This window comes from Patagioenas fasciata, chromosome 10 (assembly GCF_037038585.1).
Source record: "Patagioenas fasciata isolate bPatFas1 chromosome 10, bPatFas1.hap1, whole genome shotgun sequence".
NCBI classification, from domain to species: Eukaryota; Metazoa; Chordata; class Aves; order Columbiformes; family Columbidae; genus Patagioenas; species Patagioenas fasciata.
The window spans coordinates 7,411,256-7,432,662 of record NC_092529.1 but is presented as its reverse complement, the minus strand read 5'-3'; the positions used below and the strand labels follow the sequence as shown (position 1 = coordinate 7,432,662).

The 21,407-nt window shown below is 41.1% G+C and overlaps 1 protein-coding gene across 2 annotated transcripts in view; it reads left to right on the top strand.

Annotated features, from left to right (window-relative positions):
* The first annotated feature begins 1,090 nt into the window (after positions 1-1,090).
* The window catches only part of SLC6A1 (solute carrier family 6 member 1), a 61,954-nt gene continuing 41,637 nt past the window's right edge, over positions 1,091-21,407 (top strand). Inside the window, exon 1 of one of the 2 annotated variants that reach the window (XM_065845476.2) lies at positions 1,091-1,250. The gene's annotated coding sequence lies outside the window, so the exon portion shown is untranslated. Of the gene's footprint in view, positions 1,251-1,488; positions 1,509-21,407 lie in introns of those variants that run through there. The other variant, XM_071813022.1, reaches the window with a different exon arrangement.

The following is a 21,407-nucleotide window of genomic DNA, read 5'->3' as shown; positions in this document are numbered from 1 at the left end:
ATAACCAAAAATCTCCTCCAGACCTGCTGAGAGGAAGAGGAGGAGGCCAGGTCTTCCTGACTTGACAAGTCTATGACAGTGCAATGAACATTGCTGGTTTTGTTACCAATTTTGTGCATTGCAAGACAACAGATGTTAGCAGAGATCATGAATGTTACTTCACTTTCTAAACAACAGACGCTGTGCTTTAATACAGTGAAACACAGAGGAAAAAACATGGGTTTGACTCTTCTACTACACTGACGGCTTACCGTGAAAAACTCTTCAGCAGGTGATCTTTTGGTTGGATCTTCTGGCCAGTTGCCACTGTCGTTCACTCATTTCAGAGTCACTTGGGAAGTCAAAGGTGCCAACATTTTTTCTTCTAGCTGTGAATGTTCGCTGGACATCTGGGATGTGTCTGTCCCTGGTGGAACACGGTGTGAGACTGGGAGTACCTGGGACGGGGCTGCTCCAGCCTGTGCCCGCTGTGCTGGGCTCACCCGCCCTGGCCTCTGCTGGGGAACCTGCCCTCCTGACAGGAACGGCTGGGGACTCCTGACTGCAAAACTCACACCAATTTGAAAAGGATCCCAAGGAAGGGGAGATTCCAACCACGTATTTTCCTACACTTAGACATTTTTGAGGAAATGCATCTACATTTCAGCACTTGCAAAAAAACAGTTCTAAGCTTTTCTGTTTGAAATAACTTTCCAGTCAGAAACACCACTCAAACTCCGGCAGAAAACTTAGGGTTTTTTTTTAAGCACCTCCCCAGACTTGCCGTTCTTTTCTGTCCAGCTTTTGTTAATTCAGGCCAAGGGGAAACTGGCCGAACGGCTCCAGGGAACCGATGTCTGCCCGAGCAGGTGCTGGAGCCTCCCCGGAGACGAACGAGGGGGAAAAGGCGAGTTGGTGTCGCCTTCACACCGAGCGATGGGACCGACGGGGCCGGGTCTGAGGGGTTCGGGTCTGGGGGCGTTCGGACCGGCCCTGAGCGGGAACTCACGGCCCTCGCGCCCCCGCAGCGGTTGGTCTCGTGAGGGGCGGCGCGTGCCGGGTCCGGGGGCGGGGCGGGGCGGCGCGTGGCCGGCCCCGCTGCTGCGCGGGCGCTGCTGTGAGGGGCGGGCGCGGCGGAGCGGCGGGCGCCGAGCTTTAAATGAACATTACTATCGCTGGCGGAGGGTAGCGCCGGTGGCTCGGGCCGAGCAGCAGCGGGAGCAGCAACAGCGGCGGCTCTTCTTCTGTCTTCTCCTCCGCCACGGCGGCAGGTAGGGTGTGCGCGCGTCCGAATGCAAACTTCAGTCCTTCCCCGTGCCCGCTCCGCGGCCCCGCAGCGCCCTGGGGCAAAGCGGGCGGCGCTCTGCCGCCCCGCGGGGGGACACCGCGGTGCTTCGCGCCCTTCCCCGAGTTGCTGCCGGCGTCGCGGCCGCTCTCCGGAGAAGGAGGCTGAGGCGGTGCTGCCGGCGTCTGAGAGGAGGGGAGCGGCGGCCTCGCGGAGGAGCTGGGGCGGCCGCCGAGGCGCTGAGGTGAATCGCTCGGGAAGCGGCCGCGGGCGCGCGCCTGTTGCCGCCGCGCTGTCGGCGGCTCCGCGTGCCGGGGGTTGGCGGGCTCCGCGTCGTTTCTTTAAGCGCTCGGGCAGGCGGTGCCGAGACCCGTTCAGCCCTCGGCCGTCCGTGTGTGTGTTCAGCGGGACACGGGGATCTGTGAACGGAGTGCGGGGTCTGCGGGTCCTGCCCGGCGCCCCTCGGCTGTCCTTGACATGGAAATCCCGAACAGCCCTACCCTAATAAAAGTTACTTCCAGGAGGTGCAGTGTTTTATTTTATTTCGTTTAATATTAAATGCGTTCCGATGCTGTGCTGGTCTGTAGCAGAGCTTGGATTTGAAAACGTCAAGTGTCAATCCAGTGCTCTGTTTCTAGCTTGTTGATAATGGATTTGAAGATTCAGTTGTGATTTCAGTTCACGTATTATCTTTGCTCAGTTGCTTTAGAACTCGTTTAAACTATATTTTCAACAGAGATGAGTGAACTTTGAAGAAAATCAGGTCAGGCATAGATTCCGGGCATCAAACCATTTTCAGGTCCCAGAAATAGCCACAGAAGTAGCGTGACCAATTCTTTTTTCATGCACAAAGCTTTCTACTTTTTATTTTCGTTGAAATTTCTGACAGATGCTACATGTTTTCAGTTTAGTTTATCGAAATAAACATGCTTTCAAAGCTTGCATTCTTATTCAATTATATTAGACTTCCTTGACTATAGAGGGTTTGAGTTTCTGATGGAGATTATAGTTCTTAAAATAATAGAGTACGTTTAGCACGAGTTTTATTTTTTGTGTGTGTGTGTTTAAGGTTCCGATTTATGAGAAGGTGAAAAGGAAGATGACTGTGAGGCAATATGGGTATTAGACGCTATGTGGTAAAAAGAATGTATGTGGATACTAACAAAAAATGTTCAGAGAAAATGTTTTATTTATAATATTCTGTACTTGAAACAACAGGGTTCTTAAGTTATTGGATGATTCATGAAGTGTCGAAAGAAGAATTGACAAATATTTCTCCTATAGTAAATGGGTCAGATGATAACATCTCCCACTGGGTCTCTTCTGTATTGGACAGCTTTGGTTGCTAAGTAGCTATGAATTTCTAATCCCAAAGTAAATGATGTCATAATGACATCATCACGTCCTTTCACTTGATTGATTCTCATAAGAGAAGAGTAATGAGATTTGATATACATGTCCCATCTCTTTAATATTCTTCCTCTGCTTCAGGGGATTTCCTGACCTGCCTGGCAAATTCCAGTGAATCACACTGAGCTCTAGTAAAAAGTCCTTTCTTTTGGAGACGAAGTGGAACATTAAAGGGACAGTGGCTGATCCTGATCTCTTCAAAATCTGACGAATTTGGCAGCTTATGTTTTAAATGTGGAGATCTAGACGTGAAGGGGAGTGACTTAAAACTTGGAGTTATTAAATTCGTGTGCAGGTGGGAAAGTGACTTGAATTTCAAAGACACTCAGCTTGAGCTATTCAAATTGACTTTAATTGGGTGTGTGGAGCTTCAGCATTGTGGAGGATTAAGTCACTTAATGTGTGGGAATCTGCTTACTTTAGGTGAAGCAAGGAGAACAGAGAAAACACAAGCTGGTATCTTCCTTCAGTTGCCAAAATAACTTTCAGTCCTAATGGTAAATGGATGAAATCTGTCAGAAATTACTGTGTTAAGAATTGACAGCTCTATTTATTTATTTATTTATTTATTTTATTCCTATCTAGGTAGCATAATTTAGCCGTTGATGAGTTTGAAACATTTTAATATCAACACTGGCATCATAGGGAACTCCTTGTAAGAGAGTTCCAAGTCTTTAGATTTTATAGAATGTGCAAGAAATTGCCAGTTTTTAAAAATTTCTTCTGAGGTTCAAGGTAGAAGTGATGATCAGCATGGACTGCTTGTTTTTACAGTTTATTTTTACCATGTGTGTGTTTATATGAGCATGGGTCTGCATAATTTTTACACAGTTATTTTCATGATAAATAGTTATTTTTTTGACCCTGGATTTCTTTGGTCCTGAATTTCTTTATAGCCAGTGAGTTTGAAATACTCTAGACAGGGCTGCGTGTATTTTATGTGTGTGAGTCTTGCTATTTCTTATGCGTGTGGAAAGGGAGAAAAGAAGCGATTTCCATGTCTGCCTTATTGAACATGTAGTTTCATTTGGTAAAGTTAAAAGCCGAGTCTGTCTATTACAACATTTAGAGGCTGTGTGCACCAGTCTCACCTGATCCATTAATATTGTGGGCTGCTAACAGGCGTTTCAAAAGTGAACAATTATTTGTTAGCGTGGAGGAGTATTTACGGAAGATACTGACTGCTGATGTGACGCTTCTATTATTGCTAAACTACTGCAGTATTGATGGCACTATTAAGTATAACAGAGTTGTAACTGAACCTGAGGACTGGGAACAAGCAAAGTAGGAAGGTGGTGGGGGAAGAGGTTTTTGATTGTACATTTGAATCTATTCACCATGTAAGTGCAATCCAAGCCATGGGTGCAAAAAGGAAATTTCTAAATAATCTGTAAGAATTCTACATTCATCACCCTATATGCAGTGACAAATTTCCACAAGCTTAAGATGCTTTTTGGGATGACTCAACTACGAACAAGTGATTTGGAAAGAAAAAAAAAATCATCTCTGAAGAGAATCCTTGCTGACAATTTCTTTTCAAGTTATCTTAGAATTTTCTTCTTACCATGATTTCTTCTAACTCATGCTTGCCTTGAATGTTGGAAACGAAAAATGAATTTGGACTTGGGGATATATCTGTGCCTTTCAACTGCATCTTAGACGGTCATCTGTGACATTTGCATGGTTGTGCTTTTAATATGGTGACACACTTGGTTACGTAAACCGCAGAAAGCAGTGCACCTCCAAGGCATTCCGAGTGCTTGGAACGGGAGGTTGGTGCTGCAGTCCTGATCTCGTTGAACAGGCAAAGGCAGTGCAGATGTGGCCAGATAGACAAAGACCGTGAACACTTGACAGTCCTGACAGGTCTCACTTAAAAGAGAAGATCACTTGTTGCAGTGGCTCAGTAAAACAACGCACCAGGCAACAAAGTCTTCTGTTGTATGAACAGCAATAACAAAAACCTAAATATTGCATTTCTTATATCTACTGCAAGACTAAGCTATGTTCAGGTCACAGGTGAATTATCTGATATCTGGCTTAAAAAAAAACCCCACAATTGATACTCTTCAGAACTTGTAGCGACTGAGACCTTTTGTTGTGCAGTTCCGGCAACACGTCCTTGGGCTGTGAGGGTGAGGACAGCCAGTGCTTCAGTCCCAACTTTGGCTTTTGTCATAAACTCTGTGTCAGAGTAGGATGCAGATACCAAGTGGATTATTTGATTTACCTTTTTTAATTTAGATTTTTAAGGGGAAAATAGCATGTATAAAGCCTGAGACTTTCTCACACCTCCTGTGTGAGCATTTTGTAAGGGCAACACTAGCAATTGGATATTTGAAATGTGTTTTTTTTTTTTTTAGTCAGATTGGAAGGTAACCTTATAAGCAAATTATCTACACCTGGATCTCCTTTACTGATGAAAAAAATCTGCCAGCTGCATAAAGAGCACTATTTACAGAATGCAGGGAGGATTTGGTCCCTTATATACCAGAAAGTAATATAATTTAAAAAGGTATTTTTGTAGATGTTCTACCCTCCTTTTTGTTGCGAAGGAATTTGAAGAAGGGAAGCCACACAATGTAACATGAAATTTTTACTCTCCAAGAATCCCCTTTAAAAAAAAAAAAAAGCACAAATGTATTTTGCAATAATTTTAATTGTTTGAGATCTGGCCAACATGCAAGCTTGTGAGCACGCAATACACTGACCATGTCCCCAACAGAGCTGATGTCATCTGCAAACCAAGGACTAGATGCTGCTGGCAGCTGTACTGGAACAAAATCAGCATGAGAGGTCATGCTTTGGCTTTTCTCCAAGGAAACAGACCCAAACCATTTCCATCAGCATTCTGAGGTTTCCATGCTGCTACTCCGATCAGACTGAAATGGGCAGAAAATGGCACTCTCTTAACGTAGTTCTGCTTTGTATTGGGTTAATGACAGCCCTGCTGATAACGAACCCTGTGGGAACCCACAGGGCGTAAGGAGTCTTTTGACTTCAGCTGTAATTGATGCTTTGAGTCATTGCTCTGGGCTCTCAGGAGTCTTGTGTTTGTCTTACTCTGTAGGAATTCTAATGTGCTACTCTTGTCTGTGTAAAAACCAAAACAACAATAAAACCACCAACAACCAAAAAACCCTAAAAGAAATCAAATCCAGATGCAGGCCTTACATGGTGCTTATCTACTAAATATGAAAAAATCATCTCTTTAAGACTCAAATTAAGCATATTTAGGTATCAATTATTCCCAAATCACTTTTCCATTCAAAATAATTTCTGAAATAATTCGTCATCCAAAAATAGAAGCTATTAATAGAGTGGTTTGTGAAGCTGGAAAGTTTTCATTTTGTTCTAGTTTTGATCTTCATATTTTAAAATATGTGATATGTTGTTAGCAAACTTAATGCTGATTTTAGTCTGAGGCACTGTCTTAGAATAATCTTTGTGTAAATTGACTCTTTTTAGTATAAAATAACTTCTACTGTTTAATTAGAATGAAGTTACAATGGAAGGCATACAGCATAAAGTCAGTAGTTTTGATACCAGTTGTATTTATATGCTCATCAATCAGTTGAGGTTAACTTTACAAAATCGTGTAACAAGATTAAAATCTAGGGCAGAAGAAGTCATGTCAGTGGTGAATAAATAAATCACAATTTCATTTCTGAAAAATATATGCTTTCAGTTTTCAGTGTATTGCATTCAATACAAACTAAAGATTCATACGTAAGTATTCCCAGTCTGATCTTGAATTCTGCTTGTGCAAGAAATTCTGATTTCCCCCCATCCCCCTTTTGAAGAAAAATGGATAAAACTAAGCTCAAGATGCAAAGTGTTTACCCAGAGAAGTTTGTTTGGCTTTTTCATCACTTCTGAGTTGGAGGGGAGGGGGAGAATTTGCACAGTTCATGCAAAATTGCCTTGCTTCTGAACTGTGACTTATATGTACTTGAAGGTAAAGGGCACGTACCACCAACTCTTAGCTAGTCTGAACCCTAAAATTAGCTAATTTGGGGCTTGTGTGATGCAGCTCAGGGGAATTGGTTTGCTTGTTGCCTTTTTTTTCCCTCCTCTGGCTGAAATGTAGTGGAGATTCATTCTGAGAACTGATACAGTGCTGAAAGAGAAAATGTTTTTCTCTATCGAGGTGATATTGCTATGTAACATATCTTAATTTCAGGCTAAGATGTCTGTTTTCTCAGTGAAACTGAGATGTTATGAGGCAGCTGTTTAAAAACAAGTATCACAGGAATAAAACATGGCCTCCAGTTGTGGATACAACAAGGGGGGCACTGTTTAGTATTCTGCTCTTCCTCAATTGTTTTTAAAGGCTAATGAAAGCCTAAGGAGACACTCAGACAGTCACACTAGCACAAATCCCTATTATTGCTCTGATGATGAGCCTTGATGCTGGAAATTTTGCATGCTGCATCTTTGTTGCCTTCTGTAGATGCTACAAATAGCAGGAAGGGACAGATAAAATGACACAGATGCTTTAATGATGATTTGATTACAGAGCAACCAGAGGAGTCTATTCTGAGGAATATGCAATTAGAGAAATTTCTGAGTACTATCTAACCTTCCGAAATTAAAATTAGCTGGGATTATTTGAACAGGATTTTAGCATTTCTGAAAAAATACCGTTCCTCAAGGATCTTGCTGCTCTTGTGTGACAGATCCTGTCTAGTTTAGCAGATGGGTTTCAAGGTAACACAATGTCACGTCCCTCAGCTGTGTCTGCTGCTTTGCTTCACCTGCCAGTCCCATCTTAGGATCCCTTGCTGGTCACGTACAGGAGGCTGATGCAGAATCTGCATTTGAGCTGAAAGTAAGTGGCCATTGCTGAGGTGAAGCACAAAAAAGGAGGAGTAGTTTAGGCATTTCCGGACCATCTCTCACATATCTTCTCTGAAAACAGTTTTTTGATCTCATGAGCAAGAAAATGAGAGTTGTGCAAACTTGTTATGCAGGTTCCAAAGGGAAGGTGTGGATGGAAAATTCCATATCTTTTCCTCTTGCAAACTGTGTAATGGGAGAAAGCTATATGATTAAATATGTTAAGCTTCTTTGTGGGCTTAAATGACACAAATTAATTTAATTCCATTGATTTCTCTAGCTGTCAAACATGAGCAGAATTCAGAATCTGTCCCAGAGCTGAAAAGCAACATGGCTTCAGCCTCAAATGTAAAGACCCTTAAACCTTATGGAAGTTAAATTCTCAGATAGCAATTGTGCTTTCTTCACTTTCCTGAAATGAATTCAGCTCTTTGGCCAAGCAGCATCAGCCTGGAGACTGATACCAGGCATAGAGCTAAGAAGACATTGGGTTACACCTGCTCGCTGCACAACAACGAGGTGACGGCAGCGGCAGGTCAGGCGGCTTTCTCGTTGCAAACAGCACCCTGCACACACAATAATAACAGAAGCTGTGAACAAGTCATGTTGTATTTAAATTTACTTAATGCTTAGCATGTTCATTTACAAGTAGTGAAAGTCTAGATCTTATTTTCTGTAGAATCTGATATTGAAATGTTAAACACTAATGCTTGACAATCATTCTTCAAGTGTAACGTCAGTCACTGTCCCTGAACTGCTCTTCAGCTGGAAAGAACAGAACCTGCCAGGGATACTCTGGGGCTCTGGTTTGGGACAGGATGTTTGTTTTGGCAGGAGTGGAAGGGAGGAGGATTCCAGTGAGCTTCAGGAGAGCTGCTGTTCCAGCTGCTTGTAGAGCCCATGGAAAACTGGGCTTTGTTGATCTCAGTGCTGGGATGCTCTGTGGATGTAAGGGGTGTTGTGAGAGTGGCACCAGCTGCCTTAATTCATCTCCCTGATAGGTCTGTTCCAGACACTGACCTTGCTTTCACCTTGTTTCCTTCAACAGCAGTGGATGCACCTGATCTGACGCTGTATGTGGCCAATGTAGCTGAGGATAGATGGTGTTGAAGACCCTTACAGAAATACTGTTATTTTTTAACAGGTGCTGACCGCAATTAAACTGAAGTGTAGTTCAAGATCAGAGGGATTCAGCAGTGCATCGTAAGGGCGTTTTTGAGTATAGTGCCGCCTTTTTTTTAGAAGCCTTCAAACCCTCCAACTTCAAAGCATTTCTGTTCCTACTGACCCATGTGTATTTCACAGGGATAAAAACTTAGGGATGATTTGTCAAGGGTCGCTTTAATAAATTAGGTTATTTATTTTCTGCCTGAAATTCCCTGGTTGGTGACTAAGAGAAACTTTGTATTAAGCTGTGCAAAGCATAATGAGGTTGCTGTAATGCTTTGATGTGAAAATGCTTAAATGCCAGAAAAAGTGGTATTATTGATAGAGAAAGCTTACTTAAAGTGTCTAGGGACAACTTATATAAACCAAATATAGATTATACTATAAAGATTATAGATTTTGATAATAGCCCTTTAAAACTTTAATATTGGACATCACAAAAAGGTCAAAATCAAATTATTTCCTGAACTGTTCTACACAGAGTTATGAACTGTCCTTTTTTTAAAAAAGATATATTTGATATCAGTGATTAATATTGTAATAGATGAGACAAAAAAATCTTACTGTACCTCATACCTATTACAAAGCCATTCTGCGTCAACAAGCTTACTGAGCTGACTGTTAATTTTTCTGGAATTAAAAGGTTGTAGTGAGTTTGCTCTGTGTTTGTCTCGCTTAATGAAGACAGTTACATAAGAGTTGCTTCCTCTTAGCTGATTGAATTGTATTTCCCTTGCCACTTTTTGCTTTCAGTGTTGCTTATAGATTAGCAAAACAGAGTTTGCTGTATTTTCTTCTTCTTCTATCTGTTCTTGAGGCTTATTAGCACAAAGTAGCACTGAGCCAGGGCTTGGACACCAGAGATTCTGAAAGCCTCAAATAGCTGTAATAATGGAGTTGGATGAAGGATGCTGGTTGCCATGGGAACAGTGCATGTGCCACACAAGATAATGTAACTGCTGTAGTGCAGAGATCTGCGCTGCATATTGATTGCAAGTTTGCTTGAATTCTTTAGAAATTTTGTGCTGTGTGTTCTACCTAGCAAATGAGAGAAGCTTATCAGCTGGACTAAATCCAGAGAGACTTTGCTAATTTGAAAAAAAAAGTTGATTTTTTTTGGTGTGTGTGAGAGGAGAAGAAAGGGTCAGAACCACTTGAGAGGATTGCTAGGTTCACAGCCTTTGCTTGTCGAGTTGACAGTGTCCTAACTTTTGTATTAAATCTGAGTTAATGAAGTAATGGAACTGAGACACTATGGGTGAGTGCCCTGAGCTAAAAGGACAATAGAAGGCCTTAGGAAACTTAACTTTCACCTATATAAGATTTTGTATGGTTGCTTGTCACCTGGCACCTACAAAGTATCACAGTTCCCCAGCGTACTTCATTGCTCCTGTTGGTATGCTGCTGAAAAGTTCATTTTTGTTCCAGCTTGTCAAGAGCTAATCTAGTTAGTGGTGTAGCTGTTGAAAATGTTGTGATTAAGAAATATCAGTCTCACTAACAGCCAAGATGACGGGTGCAGTAATGGTCATTTCACCAAGCTGTGGGAAGGTAAAGTATGCTGGTTTTAATTTGGAGGAATTCTGTGTGAATGAGGTTGGAGCTTCTTTTTTCTTTCAATTTATGAAAATTAGACCTTTCAGAGTGGCAGTGTCTACCAGGTTAGTGTAGTACTAGTGGGCTGATAAAATAATCTGCAATCTTCCTTAAAAAAAATTAATGAAGCAGGACTGGTTTGGCTATAATTCTGCAAACCAAGATTTCAGGGTCCTGAAGTAACAACAGAGAAACTCTAGTAATTGTCCCCATAGCCTGAATTGTCACCAGCACAGAGCGGCAAAGGTCTGTCGGTGATTTACTGAGTGAAGTACTGCTTCCCTGCAAGGCAGCCCTGGGATGTGATCTCAGCAGAATCTCATGTTCTGCTTCAGGATCCTGCTTCTTTGACTCAGAGATCTCTAGGCCATGTTCATTCCTCAGTGAAAAGCAGTTGTGTCTGCTATTGCTCTGGATGGTTGTGCAGATGAGATAATGCAAATTAAAACTGTTCTAGTGCTACCCCCTCCTCTGCCTGGGAAGGGCGATGCCGGGAACTCTTGCTTGCCTTCAGCAGGACTAGTGGCACTTGGCTGCTTGTCCTCCCTCTAATGGTCAAAGTCATGGTTTCCTTAGTTCCTAATGTTACTGAATCAAACCGCCACTCTCCTTTTCCCAAGTTGTGTGTGGGGATACATAGTCTTTACATTTTTTTTTTAGATCTGTTTTCCCAAATGTTTTCATTATGAGGAGTCTGTGTCAGAACACAAATTTCTGGCAGCTATTGAAAATAACAATAAAAAAAGTTAAAACAAAAACATGCCGTTGACACGTGAGACTTACTGGAAGGTCTCTGCTTTTATTTATTTATTTATTTGTAATTCCTGGCAAACCTGATAGAGAAGATACTGTGTAATTATAGATTTTACAAGGTTTTTGGAGATGGTTTATATTGTTTCCTACCTGCCTCATGCTGTTTCAATCTCTGGGTGTTGTTTGAATCTACTTTAAAACCATCAGAACTGTAGGAACTGGGAGTTAGTGATGTTTTCTGGGTCTGCTCTAGTAAGAGGGAGAGATGGGCAACTTAAAATATATGTGGGATATTATTTGTCAGAAACATGTCTGAGAGGACACATTTAGAAATGCTAGACTGTTGTGCCCTTTGGACATTATTTGCTGGGTTGTATGGCTTTGTTCATCAGTGTGGGTAATCTCAAATGTGGTGCTCAGATATCCATTGAGGTTATTCTTTACTACTATTTCTGTTTTTTCTTGACTACAGTTCCTGCTTTAAATCCCAGCAGAGTACCTAGTTTTATTGCCAATTCAAAATATTGATTGTACAGGATCAGCTTCTCTGGAGTTCTGGGTTGGTTTGTTTTGTGCAGCCAAGATAAACTGAGATGGCATCTTAGATGCCTGTTTATAACCAAGACACCTACTTTGTAATCTATAGAGAGTTACATTTTAGACCACTTCAACATAGAAGGGTGCTAATGGCACTGCACTCTGGTATGTTTAATTAAAGCCATTAGTTTGTAATTTCTTTTGTAACCCTTTGAGATTTTCTGGGAACATGTAATAATCCTGGGTGAAATCCTTAGTCTTTTTCTGAAACAAAATGTATGTTCAATTTAGTAAACCAACTAAATAGTGAATTTGGACATTAGACATTACCTTAGCTAGTAGTAGGACTGCCTGACTCTCGTGTCAGCCATCCATATAAATGCACACACCCCCCTTCTCTGTTTGTGTGTGTGTATATATGTGTATCTGTGCATATACTCTACAGTTCTTATATTTTTCTACTGTCAGTTTTGCTCCCGCTGTCACTTGATGATGTTTGAGACGATTACTTGGATTAGAAAGTGCTTCAGTAAGGATAAAAGTGAACAGACTGAAACTGGATGTCAGCTGTGACTTGTTTTGGCCCACACTGTGCACCCAGCTGGAAATGGCTTGTTACCCTAACAAGGTGATAATATGGCTCTGAATGAACATGGAGCTGTGGCACAGTTACTGACTGTCACTTGTTTGTCCTTGGACTGTCGTGGTACTGTAATGCTTTTCAAGAAATACTCAGCTTTTAAGTACGGGCATATGTATGAATGTCTGTAAATACATACAGCAGCATAGCTCAAAGTGCCCATGAAAAACACCTGTGAATAGGCTCATTCTTTGTGGTGTTTTACAGTGTTCATGTCTCTAAGTCTATTGCATTACCCTCAGGAATATTCAGTGTCCAAATGGTGCTGTATTTGACAAAGGCAGGGACTGTGTTTATATAATGGTATCTTTACTTGCTCAGAAAATATGTAAGTTGAAGAGTTTGAGGGACTGAATAACAAACATGTGATGGGGAATCTGCTGCTGTCATTCTGTGGAAAACCATATAGGTTACCAAATGTATCAACTTTCTTGTTATCCCTTAGGTGATTTTTCTTGGTAGAACTCCACCGAACTGAAAACTGCTGGTGATTGTTAAGGTCTTGTGTAACATCTAGTGTACAACATTCTATAAATCTACCTTTTTTTTTTTTTTTTTTTTTACTGGGCTAAAGCTGTGGGAACTAAGTGATTATAAAGTAACGATTAACACCCTGTAGCTGAATAGATTTTGGGCGTGCAGGTGTGATAAGAAATGCAGCTGCCATCCTCTCCCCTATCCTGCCAAAATCACCCAAACCCACGAAAACTCTGGCATGTAAGATGGTTGCTGAATTGAATATTATAGTGTTCCAGCAATCAGCAGGTATAGTTGGGAGGGAATATGAATGACTATTTCTGAAGAAAGCAGCAGGAAAGCAAGCCAAATGCTTCTCTTGGAAAGGTCAGTGACTCGAGTGGATCAACAGTATTTTTTTACTAGTTGAGAATCTGGCCCTGGCACTCGGGTCCTCTGAGGAACAGAGGAAGGGCTTTGCTGGTTTTTCGAATACAAGCAAATGGAGTCTGTCTGTTGTTTATCTTTCAGAACTCCCTCTTCAAATGCTCATAGCAGCCTTTAAGCCTTCAATAAGAAGCAGTAATACTTGACAATACATAGATGCATGTGATAGAATTTCATCTTCATGGCTGGCTGAAAAAAGAGATTGATGGTTCTACTTCATAGCGACACTCGGAGGACTGTGAGGAAGATTGTTTTCTCACATTTGCATTCAGCTACTCTGAGTATATCAATTTCCACTGAGCATAAAAATGATTTTGATTTTACACAACGAGAGTTTCCAAGGAAGCACTAGATTTACAAAAGCTGTTGCCAGGGCTCTCCAAGGGACTTGATGGATTTACAGACTGATGACATACCACTAGTGTAGTCTCAATGGAAGTTGCATTTGATATAAATAACAAAGAATTGGAGGTGCCCAAGGACAATGTTCAAAAGCAATTTAGAGATGCCATGGAACACTTTGATTTGTCTCAGTGTAATTCCTCCCATAAAAGGGAACTGAACTGTGCCAGGTAGAATGTATTTATTATAGATTTATATTTTTTAATATTGAAAATTGAGCTTCAGCATTATATTCCACTTCTGTCCGTCTTTATGCAGATTACATAAAAGTAAATGATTAATTAAGAAGGCAAACTCTTGGAGGTGGGGAAGGTTTAAATGAGAATTATCAAAGAATTTTTTATTTGAAAAGAATATGTATATCTTGGCCAAAGCAATTTAGTAATGGACAAATATGGGCTTGAGGGATGCTCAGATGAAAAACTTGAAAACCCTTGAAAAACTCCACAAATTTCCTAGATAATTTTTTGAAGTCTATTTAAAAACCCCACACTATTATTTGCAGATCACATCTGTGCCAGCACTGACAGTATTAGACAGGCAACCCTATTTAGTTTGTTCTTTTGTTCTTTATATAAGAACTTGCTGCCTTTTCTTCTGAGTAACACAAAAGCTATTTTATTTCTGAGGAACAAACGCTTTCTAAGTGAATCCTGTGAGATACTGGTTTTCTTTCATGAGACTACTATATTTTCCTTTTGCCACTATTTTTGAAGTTGTACAAAATCACAACAGAATTGCATTGAAGGGCAGAACTGTGAACTTGGTGATTTGCTTCAAGTGGTTAAAGAATTGCTGAGAGGTGCTTAAATATGACAGCTACATATGTGAATGTCCATGTACATGGTAGTTAAAAACCATGTGTTCTGTGGCTATAAATGAATTCTTTTCCTTCGTAGATGTGCTGATGTTACAGGTGAGATGGAGGGACAGGGAAATAAACTTTCTTCTATAGAGGTTACATAGATGTTGTCTTGAAAAGCATTGTATTCAGACACCCTCAAAAGCTATTGCAGCTTGTGGGGATTAATCAGATTCATATATTTACCATCAAGATTAGCTACTTCCTTGCTCCATGAAGACAGTAAAAAAAATCACATTGATGGGTAACACTGATAAACTTATAGTAAAACAGAAAAAGTGCGCAGATTTATGGGCAGTTTTCTTCCTTGGGGGTGACAAAGGTGCACAGATTGAGGCCAGCTAAGATGTTTGCAAATGCACTCCTATTGTTGAAGCGCAGAATGGTGAAAAATAGCTGTACTTGTGCAAAGATATATCATTTGTACCCTTGTGGACAGAAAGGTGTGTAAATAATGAACACTGCAAAGGAATGGCCACAATGAAAAAATCTGGCATTATCCTCTGGTGTCCTCGTTGGAAAGCAGATGCAAACTCTCAAGGCCCAAGTTCCTGGCTGGCTGCACGTAGGAGACTTTTGGCATCAGTGGAAGAAATGTGCTGAAATGATTGCTGCTTGGTGCTGCAAGAGTCATTGCTCCTGCTTGGACCCTTTGGAATTAAAGAATGGCCAAGGAACATGACCATGGGCATTTTTTGTCCTTCATGCACCATTTTATTCCACTTGGTCTGCTGCTTTTTGGCTGGATGGCAACAAGCGGGTCTGCTCTAAGTAATCTGGCTTTACCCAGAAGGTATGGGATTTGGCCCAGGGCCCGTTGAAGAAGCTGGATCTGAGGGAAGAGCGTGGAATAGCAGCAGGTGACAACCTCAAATTGCAGTACCTCAGACTTGCCACCATTTCCTGCTTCCTTCTGGATTAGGAGTGTAAGCAAGCAAAAGATTGGGAGTTGAGCAATGCTGTAGCCATTTAAAACCAAACAAAAGCGAACAACAAACCCTTAAAGAATTGTTGCTTAAGAACTAACGTTGGGTCAGAATGAGGAACACAGGTGATTATTACACTTGGCATCTGACATGTGTGTCAGCCTGTCTCCTGTCTGAAAGCAAAATGTATGGCTGTCTCCAGAGAGTTTTATTAATCAACGCTGTATTCATGCACTTCAAGAGAAAATGGCTTGTGTAGGAAGACTTACATGGGTGCCATACATTCTGATATATTATCGATTATTATGTTGAGTGGGTTTCCATGAGAAACACATTGTGAGTCTATCTGCAGATTCACTACATCCAGTTGTCTTTACTTATGGGCTGGGCTAGTCAAGATCACACTGCTTTGTTTACTTATTTGTGGTTTTTTTAAGGGCATTTGCTATGTTTATGTGAAGTAATTGTGTAGTTATCTTCTGTAAATGTTTGTATCGAGATTTATTCTGTAGTCCTAGCTATAAATGTCAGTGGTACAGCAGTTTTTCTCTGTGATATTCCTGCCTTCGAGATGGAGGATTTACACACAGCTGCCAGGAGTTGAGTGTGGCTTTTCCAGCAGGAAGCTCTTGTGGGAATCGGGGAGCTGGAGGGGAGGCTGGAGGTGTCAATGAGAAAACCAGGGCATCTTTGCAAAAATTAATGGCTGCACCGTTGTTCATTTACAGGAGTAGATGATGCAGTGCTGTACATTTAGACACTGTTATGAGAAGTGTAAAATGTTGACTGGATGGCAGCTGGGCCACCATGACATTTTCTGGGGAAGGGTCCTTATTCTCAACAGGAAAACTTACTTGGTGATTGTTCCCTGTGGAGGATAGGCATCACAAAACAATGCTGCTTCCACTTATTTTATTATAGGATCAATTGAGTCTCAGCTACCTGATGTCACTGTTGCTGCCACAAAATATTTCTACTTCTAGAACAGCCAACTAAAATAATCTGTATTCAATTTAGAACAAGGCTCTGTGTTTTGTTTGAATAATTATGACAGCTTCCTTAAAATCAGAGGTGAAATTCTGTCACTGATTGGATGCACAGGGGAACCTGAAATGCATAATATACCATTGAATGAGTTGTGTTTGAGTATGTCTAAACTATAAATGTCTCCAACATCATGGTTTATTTCTAGGGAACTTTATTTAGCAGGAGTGTGAGTTGTTTCTGCCATGGAGCAGTCAAGATTCACAGTTTTCATGAAAGATCTACTACTACAGGAATAAAGATTTCCTTTGTTTACAGGAGAGGGGGGAGCACCCTTCAGGCTGTTGTTTATAGCTGCTGACATGTGATAGAACACAACATGCCTTTGCTTGTGGAATCTCAGATTGGCATCTTTACAGGGAGGGGAAATCTTCAAGGGTAGCTTGAAGCTGACACTTTGTCATCTTGCAGTGATAAGCCCTAAAAAGAGCTGTTGTATGCATTGGAGTATGTTATGCATAATAAAAATTGAATACTGGAAGAGATAGAAACGGTAGTTTGTATTCAGTAGCTGAATTATGCAAGGTATGGAGTGCTGTCTTGTGTGGAACATTCTCAGTTAATGGGAATTTCTTTGCTAATAAAAGGCTTCAAGATTTGGTCCAATGGATCTTAAAAATGGTAGTGCTATTTGTGGATATGATTGGCAGATGTAATCCCTTTCCTGTGCTCATCTACATCTTTCCTTTCCTAGTCTGTGCCAACCATTAGACCAAAACATAATTACATCTAGTCTTTCAGAACCAAAGGAGACATTAATCATTCGGAGTACTTTTTTCTTTTTCTTACAAGTCTAAGAAAGATAGACACCTTAATCCCACTGAAATGCACATATATGTATTTTTGGCTCCTTTGAAAAATTTGAACACATTATTTAATATAATCCAGTGGTGATCTTTTGTCAACACTCTTAATGATATGTAAATCTTTGACCTTCCCTTTGCAAATATTGTGAATGAACTGGAAACATCATACATTGTTTTAAAAAAATGCTACCATAGTTGGTTTTTTTTCATGTATAAGTTGTAAGAAATAGATGTTTTACTCTTTTTTTTTTAATTGTACCACTTGATACCCACAAATGCTTTTGTAGCATAAGACAAAACAGCTTTCCTCAGTTTCCCCTTATCTTTCATTGAGCTGAGTGATGACTTCCTAACAGGCGTTGCACAAGCTTCTTTTTTCTGAACAAACCTAAAAGTACAGACCAGACTATAAAAATGTACAAAGTAGTGTTGGACCTTCTGAAGCGTGGCAAGCAAGTAAAAATTTGGCCTTCTAATAAACAATGTACTAGCCTTGTCCTGAACATAGTTATCCCATAAGGTTATCTGATGCCCATGCTGGTGCATCCCTTTGAACAGGTGGCCATGGAAAAGGTCAGATGGTTTGAAGACAGGAATGATGGAAGCCTGAAACTGGTGATGTCTTAGTGTAGCCTTTCCTCTATTGGTTGGAGGCACTTCAGTGAACATTTACCAAAGAAAAAGGCAGGAGGATTTGTTCTGCCTTCCTTGATGGAACCTTTATCCACAGCAGCTTCTTAGTATAAACAATTAAGCAAGAGAAGCTGCATTCCATGGGCCTGACACTTCTTCCTTCTTTGCCTGGGATCTCCAAGCAGTGGGCCTCCTTTAGACCTGTGGTGAGCATCATGAAATCTCATGGTGCACAATCAGAGAAAATTTAGGCTGGGAAGAACCTATGGAGGTCATCACATCCATGCATGTGCACTGTGTCAGCTGATTTTGTCTACATTTGAATGGCTTATAGAAAAATTTTAACAAATCAAGAAACTATATTCATGTCGCTCAAGTTGCCCACATATTTTTATAGCTATAGGGCAATGAACATTTCTCTACTTACTGCAATAATAATTGATAGCATGGTGTCCTGTTTGTTTGTTTAGGCTTGTTAAAATTTGCTCCTTTTAGCCCAATGTCCTTTTCCTTCAAAGTAGGATGAGCTCCCAGTGGAAACCGAGGACATTCGTGGCTCGGCAGAACCAAGGCCTCTGTTTGCACGATCCCTGCAGCCTGGCAGTGTGTTTGGAGTAAGTCCAGCCTGACTCCTTTAGGTTGGCTTAGAGCTAAAGCAGAGAATGCTTCACTCTATCTGTGCTATGCAGATGAGAACTAATATTTGTCTGTGAGGAAATCTGACTTGCTTTGCCAGTTTATGATACTCAAAGGGGTATACAATTAACTTGTGTGCATTATTCTTTAGGAGTCCCCATTTCTTCGTTGCTAACTGGAAGATATGGCTTTAGAGGAGCCAGGATGTGTTGCTTGTATTCAGTATGGTGCAATACAGAAAGATTTCTTTTCTTGTGGAGAGGAGATGTGAGGAATCGGTTATTGTCTAATAGGCAGAAACAGATTTTTTTTTTTTTTAATTAGGAAAATGCATGCCTTTTAGAAAAGAAGTGGTTAGTAAAGAATAACTGTGTAGGAATAGAAATAATTGCTTTAATATTTCAATCCAGGTTTTATGGTGTTGGATTCTGGGGAAAAATGAGAGAACTTATGGTGTGTGTGTGTTGGTACAAACAGGTGCAGCAATTGCATTTGAAATGAGTCCAAGCAAGTAACATCAAGTCCTTATTTTACACCTCACTGAATGCTGTGCAAAGAGCAGAACTTCCCAGCAGCATAAGCAGATATAATTCCGTTGATAGCTTTGGCGCTGAGCCTATTCACTTAAATCAGTGAAGTAGTATCTGCTCATGCCTCAGTAAACAAAACCTATTATATTATATAGGTCAGTATTTGTTTTGGGACAGTTCTCAGTCTTTTGAATGCTTTCCCTTCCAAGGCTAACGCTGTATTCCCAAAGAGAGCTTGTATTTCTTTATCCTCCTGTTTCTGAGGCTGGAAGAATTGTGGGACCAACATTGTCTTACTTCATTTGAGACTTTTAAGGCCTGTATAATGGCAAAAGCATTTTAGTTCCAAAATTTCAGAGTTTCAGTCAAGCTCTTGGTATGAAGGGAAGAGCTCACAAGATGTATGGATGGATGCAGGAGTGAAGTCTGAGGGAGTTTTTACTTCATCTAGAGATACTGTGACTCTGTAGGAACACAGTGTTCCCAGCTTGAAACCTGGAAACAAAGTTGTTTAGGGAGCATTCCTAAAGCCAAATGCTACTATGGTGAAATGCAGACAGCTTTGCTTCTCTTTCAGTAGGTGAATGAGAGTCACCAGAGAATTGTCCACATAGTCTCATTTAGTTGGTAAATAGAAAAATAATTTTTTTAAAAATTTACAATACAGAGTTTTCAAAACTCACTGTTCATGGGGTAGTGCAGTGGGTTGGTCACAAAGTTCTAACAGCCTCTTGTGAATGAAGAGCTGCCTTGAGATTCTTGGTGGCAGGTAAGAACATACTCTACCTGCTGTCCTGTTCTGCTCTTCTCTTGCCATCCAGGGACAGGAGAGGGAGTGGAGGGGATTTTTCTGCTGTATTTCCCTATGACTGCAGCCATGATCTAGGATCTCTGCAATGAGGGGTATGCTGCTGGCCAGTAGTCTTGCATGAGGCTCAGCACTTTTTTCAGAAATGTTGAAAAAAATGGAAAAGTTAATTGCATTCTAGGGTTCTGTCACTTAATTGCCATGATGCCATGAACTAGTTGTTAAAATCACCTTTTTTTTTTTTTTCTTTTTAAATTGAAGCATTTGTAGTGAGGCAAAATAAGGGGATATTTAGCTGTCCTCAGTAATTAGAATGATTTCACAGAATCCCAGAGTGGCTGGGGTTGAGATCATCCAGTCCAACCCACCTGCTAAAGCAGGGTCACCAGAGCAGATCACAGAGTTGTGTCCAGGCGGGTTTGAATGTCTCCAGAGAAGGAGACTCCACAACCTCTCTGGGCAGCCTGGTCCAGGCTCTGGCACCCACAAAGAAAGAAGTTTCTCCTCATGTTTAGATGGAACCTCCTGTGCTTCATTCTGTGCCTGTTGCCCCTCATCCTGCTGTTGGACACCACTGAACAGAGTCTGGTCCATCCTCTTGACACCCACCCTGGAGGTATTTATCAGCATTGATAAGATCCCCTCTCAGCTTCTCCATGCTGAACAGTCTCTCCTCATAAGATGCTCAAGACCTCTCACTAGCTTTGTAGGCCTCTGCTGGGCTCTCTGCAGTAATTCCTTGTCCTTCTTAAACTGAGGAGCTCATAACTGGACCCAGTACTGCAGATGTGGCCTCACTGGGGCAGAGTAGACCTCCCTTGCAGGTCTCTTTTGGAACCTTTTGCTTTCACGAGCGCTTTCTTTCTGGTGTCGCCACAGCATAGATAGAAATTGGAGAAGAAGCGGAGCTATTTTTGACTTGCTCATGAACAACAGAATGGTTAAGCAATTTGCATGCAGACCCAAGTAAAACAAGCAATGCAGAACAGCCCCTAGCTGGTATTATTTTCAGCCATACCACATAACTAATATAGCTGTGAAGAGAAAAACTGGGGTGGGGGGGACGGTGAAGGACCGTACTTGCCTTTTTTCAATGCAGTCTTGCTGAAGTATGCAACTTTTTTATTGCTGTGGTCAGACAGCTAACAAAAAGGAAATAAGATTGAGGGACATCATGATATGTCTGACCTGTCTTAGGAGACACACAGCAGAGGTGATCAGCCAGCCCACAGCTCCTGACACTCAGTTTTACTGGCCAGACCCTGATTCAGCTGTGTTAAACTGCTTAGGTGTTACCTTGTTTTCAAGCATGTGCTTAAATCTCACTAGTTTAAAGCAAACCTTACCTATTTTAGAAAAAAAAAAAAGTGCGCAACTAGATTTAAAGAGGGGAAAATATGTAATTCTGGTCAAATATAGATTTAAGTTATGAAATCTACCGTATATTGCCTGTGCCATCACTGCTGTATATATTTAATAAAAAATAATGCTCTGCTACAGAAAGCTGTGTTCTCTTAGAGCTTGAGAAGGCAACAGTTGTCTGCTTCACATTTGGAAGGTGACATTCCCAGCTAGATGGCCTAGAAAATGGTTTTTAAAAAGAAAAATTAGTTCAGGAAGGCTATTGAGCACCCAGCACCCTCCTTCGCAA